Raw genomic sequence first — 8,011 nt, forward strand, 5'->3', positions numbered from 1 at the left:
TCTTCTATTCTGTTCCACTGGTCAGAATGCCTATTTTTGTGCCAATACCATGCTGGTTTTACTACTATTGTTCTATAGTATAATTTGAAATCAAGAATTGTGATGCCTCTTGCATGGTTCTTACTGCTTAATATTTTCTTGGCTATTCTGGGTCTTTTCTTTCTCCATATAAAATTAATGACTGACTTTTCTAGGTCTATGAAGAGTGTCATTGGTAATTTAGCAGGAATTGCATTGTATCTTTAGATCATTTTGGGCAGAATGGCCATTTTGATGGTATTTATTCTTCCATTCCATGAGCAAAGCAGATCTTTCCAAATTCCAAGGTCTTCTTCAATTTCTTTCTTTAATGTTTTACAGTTTTCATTGTAGAGGTCTTTTATATGTTTGGTTAGGTTTACTTCATTGGTTTTGAGGTTATTGTGAATGAATTTTTTTTTATTTCTTTCATTGTGGATTCATTGTTGGTACATAAAAAAGCAACTGATTTCTTTAGATTGATTTTGTATCCTGCAACTTTGCTGAATTGGTTAATCATCTCAAGTAGTCTTTTGGTTGAGGTCTTTGGATCTTATAGATAAAGGATTATGTCACCTGCAAGTAAAGTTTTAATTCCTCTTTTCCTATTTGAATTCCTTTTATTTCCTTCTCTAGTCTTATTGCTGTGTCAAGAGTCTCCAGGACTATATTGAAAAGGAGTGGTGATAGTGGGCATCCTTGTCTATTTTCTGATTTTAGAGTAAATTCTTGCAGTTTTTCCCCATTCAATATGATGTTGGATTTGACTCTACACTAGTAAAACAAATAACCCAATCAAGAAATGGGAAACTGAGTTGAATAGACACTTTACAAAAGAAGAGATACAAATGGACAATAGATATATGAAAAGATGTTCAACATCATTCGTCATCAGGAAGATCATAGTGACAAGCATAAAGAAATCAAATAACAACATATACTGGCAAGAATGTGGGGAAAGAGGAACTCTTTTACCATGTTGGTGGGAGTTAAAACTAGTTCAGCCACTATGGAGATCAGTGTGGAGATTCCTTAGAAATCTAGTAATAGATCCACCATATGATCTGGCAATACCACTCCTGGATATCTTTCTAAAGGGGTTGAAATCAGAGAACTATAGTATCATGCATACCCATGTTCATAACAGTACAATTTTTAATAGCCAAAATATGGAACCAATCTAGGTCTCCATCAACAGATGAATGAGTTGCAAAATTATGGGAAATATACACAATGGCATTCGATTCAGCTATAAAGAAGAACAAAATCATGTCATTTGCAAGAAGATGGAAAGACCTAGAGAACATTATGTTAAGTGAGATCAGCCAAGCACAGAAAGAGAAGGGACATATGTTTTCTCTAATATGCTCAAACTAGAGAGTATTAGGGATACTAGCGGGACTCCAGACAATGGAGGAGAAACCTCTTCAAAGCTAGAATGGAAAGATAGAAGAGAATGAAGGCTGAGCTACATCCGAATTTGTGTAAAAATATAAAAATAGCATTGTTAACCTGGACACTCATTTTTGGGAGGGGGAAGGGGAAGTGGGGGAGAAAGTGTATTATGCACATTCTGAATGTATTCCATTTTCAATATATTCCTTATCAAAATTTAAAAAATATAAAATATGTAATTTTGATTTTTAGATAGAAAATATTAGTCAATACAATATAAAAATAAATTGGTTGAAAGTTAAAATTATTGCCTCATGGAAATTTGCATATTTGTAGAGTATTAAATAATAATTATATTATGAATATAATGTATGATGTTCAAACCACTAAAATTTCTCTTCTCTCCTAGCATGTGTCATTTCTTTCTTTCTTTTTTGTCAGTATTAGGGATTGAACCCAGGGCCATTCTACCTCTGAGCTATATCCCCCAGTCCTATTTTCTATTTTTATTTTGAAACAGCGTCTCACTAAGTTGCAGACAACCTCACTAAATAGCTGAGGCTGACCTGGAACCTGTGATCCTCCTGCCTCAGCTTACAAATACTGGGATTATATTTTATCTCCTGTGTATGAGTAAGAATATGCAGGATCTTTTTCTCTATGCCTGACATGTCATTGAATATAATGTTTTCCAGTTCCATTCATATTGTTCCAAATTAGTGTATTTATTATTTTTATGACTGAATACTATTCCACTGTGTTTACATACACAAAAAAATGAGTTTCTGATGTATGGAGAATATGAACACAAAAGGGATAAAATAAGACAAAGCAATTGGAAAATAAAAGTTTTCTGTTATTCGAGCATAGAAATTCTGAAGTATAAAGAAGAATAAAAAAAGATGATGGAGGCAGAAGCAGACCTTTGCCCTCGGAGGTCTATATAAGCATGTCTAGAAACTTAAAATTTATTCTGAAAATGATTGGAATAGGTCAGAATTCTACAAAACTTTCAGTTAAAAACTGAATTTACTTACAGTATGTGATAGTACAAAAATTCAAGATTAGAAAGGAAGGTAAACTGTAGAAATGATATAATTTAAGGATGGATTTTGATTATTCTTATTCACCTTTGCATTCATTTTTATGTTCCAAGGCATTCAACACTGTAATTGCACACTGTAAAGACACAAAAGACATAATTTTTTTTTTTTTCTGGTAGTACTGGGGTTCCTGGAAGCCCTTCTACCTCCAATTTACACTCCCAGACCTATTTTATACTTTTTATTTTTCTCTTAAGCCAGCACCGCTGGCTTTGAACCTGCATGATCCTCCTGTCTCTGCCTCCCAAGCGCTGGGATTACAAGCATGCGCCACCATGCCCAGCGCGACATAATACATTTTGTTTCATTGAATTAATAACAAAATAGATATAGAAACCATATAAAATAGGCAGTACTGAGAAAAGCAGTGTTACAAATCTTTGTTTACTAAACAATAACGTGGATTTAGGAAACAAGGTGGAATTATATTTTAGAAATCAAAAGAGAAAGTCCAGTCTTAGGAGTATCTTTCTTACTGACAGTGAATATCAGATATTCATTGGTAATATTTTAATCAACTGAAATAATTATTATAAATTATTGTCATACAATTGTAACAAATGTTTATTGTTCCACACATTTATATATACACGTTTACAAATAAATAGCCATATATATCCATGTGGATGTATACGGATAATGTGAGTTGGCAGGTTTTTGTTCTTCTTCCCAATACACACATTTAGACTCGTAAACCAAAAATGTGTACTCTGCTTTGCCACTCTCAATATCTGAATCGTGTTTTTTATTGTTTAGTGAGGTAAATTGGACTGTAAGCTACAATCAGCTAAAATAATGTCTATCCTTGGAAGAGTTACACTTAACATACAACAGGTATAATAAAAATGGAAAGGGAATAAGTAGCTTTCTACTTGAAAAATATGTGTTTCACTTGGAAAATTTCAACATCATTTGTCCCAAGTTCTGATTTTTCTCCTACCACAAAGCGTATGAACAAACGATAAGTTGGGATTGAGGACATGTCATAAGCCCACAAAACAGTCAAGTTTTTTAGGCAATAGATTTTCAAATAAATGCAAATGTTATAGGACTCAAACACTGGAGTGATGAAAGGAGTATCTAAGAGGAAAGTGTCTTGCAATCAGAAACATGTGATTATCTATAATATATAGAAAAAAATTAAAAAATGAAAGACTGAAAAAGAAAGTTACACATGCAAATAAATGTGTCAAAGTCTCAACAGGATGACACTGTAGAAATCATTATTCAACAAGTATACTTAGAGAAAACTAATATTATATTTCTAAATAATATTTCCTCGGGCAAGAAAGGATATCTACTGTCTATTTTATTACCTACTTAATATCTTTTGAGAAAAACAAAACATTCATTTTTTTTGTCTGTGTTTTTTTCATAATTTGTTTTTGGTGATGCTGGGGATTAAACCAAGGTATATTCTAATTTATTTGTTATTTTGAAACAGGGTCACACTAAGCTATGGAAGTTCTCCCTAAATTGCTATTGCTGATTCTGGCCATGAATCTGCAATCCTCCTGTCTCAGTTTCCCAAATACTGGAATCACAGGCATGTGCTATCATGCCGAGTTTATGTTGGTATTTTAATTTAAAGACTAAATAAATACAAAATTATTTGAGCAAGATGAAGAATTAATCATGTCTGTAGAAAACGTATTCCATAGTTAGGAGTTAATTATTGGTATAGAATGAAAGTGATACAGATAACTGACCTATAAGAAAAATATATTTGGGATGTGGAATATGTGGTTATGCATTTTTTAAGTCTATAAAGATTTCTTAAAATAAAAAAAATCACATGAATCATCAAAATCCCTTTTGCAAATATCACTTTTTATTTTAATAAAACTGGATCCAATGAAATAAATAGCATGGAATTAATTAGATATACTCAGTCTAGGTCATGTATTTTATAGCTATATTTGTGCACATTAAATTAAACTATAATTTTCATTATTTTTTACAAAAATTAATTTTTCTGTTGAAAGACTTGGAGTTTTATTTTAAGTCTTCTAAGGAAAGATCATTGTAATTGAAGATGCTATTTTAAAGAAAAGATAGGAAAAGGACAAGAAAATATAAGTTGAATCAGTTCTATATTTTTACTACCTACTGGGAAATAAAGAATATAACAGTCTCTAGAAAATGCCCTAACACACTTAACAGTACAGGCCTTTGGGTTTAGTGTTTGTTATCATTGCCCTTAATTTTAAAAATTTATATTATTACTTTTTTATATAGGTATAGTTATGTTCATCATGTTCTGGGAGAAAGGGGTAATGGGAATTGAACACAGGGTCTAGCACATGTCATTCAAGTCCTGATCCCTATTCCTAGGTATTTGTAAAAATTTTGTTTTGAGATAGCATGATACTAAATTGCCTAGACTGCATTCAAATTTGAAATTTTCTTGTTTAGCCCCTCAAGTAGTTGAGATTAGAGACCACATGTACTACCACACCTTGCTATATTTATCTCTAAAACACTCAAAGCCTCAGATTAAGTGAAGAGAGAAATTTTAAGAGAATATTTAGGCAGAAAAATAAGAAAGAACTAAGAAATATTTTGTCCCTAAAAGTAGCTTGTCAAGACTTCAATCTATATCCTTAATGGTGGATCCCTGCTCCTTTAAATTTATCACATGTACCATCATTATTCTTCTGTTTCTTAAATTTTTTCCTAGTGTAAAATATCTTGCCTAGCAACTATTATTCAAAGACTATCCCAATTAAAATAATATATGTAACTCATATATATATGATAATATAATATATAATTCATATATATATATATATGAATTAGAGAATAATCCTTTTAACATGTAGAATTACAGGAAAGAAGGAGGAATTGAAAAGACAGAAAAGGAGAAAGTGAGAAAGAGCAGGAAGGAGAAAGGAAAAGGAATTGGAAGGGGAAGGAAAGAGAAAGAAATCAAAAGGAAAGCAAGGGAAGGGAAGTCAGAAAAAAAATGAGGAAGCAGAAAGGCATGGAGGGAGTTAAAGGATCAGGAAAGAAGGACTGTGAATGGAAGTAGAAAAAAAACCCAATAAATTTGTTCTTTCCAACCCTGGAAAACTTCAAAAAATAATATATGATAAAATCAGGTAACTTATTTATGTTTTCAAAAGAAAATTAGTATTTTTAAAAAGTATTGATTTCAAAATTATTTATTTACATGTAAAAATTATCACAAAATTGTTCAGACACACACACACACACACACACACACACACACACACACACACGCACACAACATGAGTGATTCCAGTTAGTGAATGGATAATAATAAAAGGCAATCGGGAAGCCATAGCTGCTGAAGTAAATAGTGCTTATTTATGATTTTAAAAAACATTTTGGCACTCTCGCACCCTAGCATCCGCACAGGGACGCCCCGGGCCTCCATCCCCGCTCTCTGCTCCAAGCCATTCCTTGGGCAAGACTGACGGTCCCCCGGGGCAGAGCTGGGTGAAGACCTCTGACGGCTGGAAGCGTTTCCTGGACTAGAAGAGCGGCGGCTTGGTGAGCGAGCTCGGCAGTTACTGCAACCGAGATGTATACAATAAGGAGAATCTTTTCAACAGCCTGAACTATGATGTTGCATCCAAGAAGAGAAAGAAGGACATACTGAATAGCAAAACCCAAAACCCATATTTCCACCAAGAGAAATGGATCTATGTTCACAAAGGAAGTAGTAAAGAGCGTCATGAATATTGCACCTTGGGGGAAGCTTTCAACAGACTGGACTTCTCAACTGCCATTCTAGATTCCAGAAATTTTAACTATGTAGTCCGGCTGTTGGAACTGATAGCAAAGTCACAGCTCACATCCCTGAGCGACATTAACATGTGGGTGTATCGAATGGAGGCGATTCTACACTGGCAGCAGCAGTTGAACAACATCCAAATTACCAGGCCCCCCTTCAAAGGCCTCGCGTTCACCGACCTGCCTTCATGCTTACAACTGAACATCATGCCGAGGCTGAGTGACGGGCGGGACCTCGTCAGCCTGGGCCAGGCCGCCCCAGACCTGCACGTGCTCAGCGAGGACCGGCTGGGAAGGAACAGTATGGAGACACCCTGCAGCTTTGCAAACACTGTCACATTCTCTCCTGGAAGGGCACTGACCATCCGTGCACGGCAAACAACCCAGAGAGCTGCTCCATTTCACTTCCGCCCCAGGACTTTATCAACTTGTTCAAGTTCTGAATCCCAGCACGTGACAACACTTTGGAAGGGCCCCCTGATGATTGGATGGCTGGGAATACAGAGTTTAGACACTTCATTTGGAAATAGTGTACATTTTAAACATTGGCTCGAAACTTCTCAGATAAGTCTTTGAGAGGAACTTGGAGGGGAAGAGATGCAGTTGCTGGTGGAAATTTAAGAATGTGAATTTCACATTAGAATTGGTATGGAAACGCAGAACTATTGTAAATAAACTTTTTTTCTAACAATTTGCGAGCAAGACTGTAAGGGTAAGTATTTTGTATCCGCCATGGAAATGGAATTCTCTTGATATTCGTAAAAACTTCTGTATAGTCCCCTAGGAAGAAAAAAGGCAAGACTGAAATACAAAATAGAATGCTCTTTGTCTAAAATGTGAAAATTTTCGTTTAGACAAAGAAGGAGGAGGAGGAGGAGGAGGAGGAGGAGGAGGAGGAGGAGGAGGAGGAGGAGGAGGAGGAGGAGGAGGAGGAGGAGGAGAAAAAGGAAAAACTACACATAAGAGATGTTTGAGCTTTTGGTTTTGATTTTGCTTTGAGAAGGCAAAGATGTGCCACCTATCTGTCCCTGCACAGGCATCAGCCTTATCCTACAAGACGCCACACAATGGTCTACCTTTAAAAGCATAGAGTGCTCTCTCTCTCTGACAACGTGCATTATCCAATAGACAGTGTCTGTTTTTCTTGTAAGTTTTTTAATCACTATAAAAAGTGATTTAAAATGGAAAAAAAATTTATTGGTGCATTGTCATACATCTTAATGGAGTACAAAATGGTAGAGGCAAACATGCACACGTCACTCATTTAGCTTTTCCCCAATTCCCTTCCCAATTTCTTCCCGACTCCCTCCTTCTCAAGTTTGGTTTTGATATGTTTGTGAATGTACATCATGTACATTATGGAATTTCCCTCTTCCCCCTCTCATCACCATAAGTTAGGCCTCCTTATCTGCTCATCTATAGATTTTCCTTCTTCATCTATAATTCCTATGACCCTTTTACTCCCTAGCTTCTGAATATTAAGGAGAATATCCAATTTTTTACTTTCTGTGACTGACTAATCTCACTTAGCATAATGCTCTCCAGTTCCATCCATTTTCCTGTAAATAATGTAATTTTGTTCTTTTTTATGGCTGAGTAAAATTCCAATTTATACATATTTCACAGTTTTGTAATCCATTCATCTGTTGATGGACATCTTGGCTCCTTTCATGGTTTGGAAATTGTGAATTATGCAGCTATGAACATAGATATGCAGTCATTCATTTGATATTTTG

The 8,011-nt window shown here is 35.0% G+C and overlaps 1 pseudogene across 1 annotated transcript; it reads left to right on the plus strand.

The window, feature by feature from the left end:
- The first annotated feature begins 5,848 nt into the window (after positions 1 to 5,848).
- LOC308270536 (F-box only protein 32-like) lies at positions 5,849 to 6,718 on the plus strand (annotated as a pseudogene). Its single transcript has one exon. The product of its transcript is annotated as an F-box only protein 32-like (transcript).
- The last annotated feature ends 1,293 nt before the right edge of the window (positions 6,719 to 8,011 follow it).

Source organism: Muscardinus avellanarius, assembly GCF_963383645.1.
Source record: "Muscardinus avellanarius genome assembly, chromosome: 1".
Classification (NCBI taxonomy): Eukaryota; Metazoa; Chordata; class Mammalia; order Rodentia; family Gliridae; genus Muscardinus; species Muscardinus avellanarius.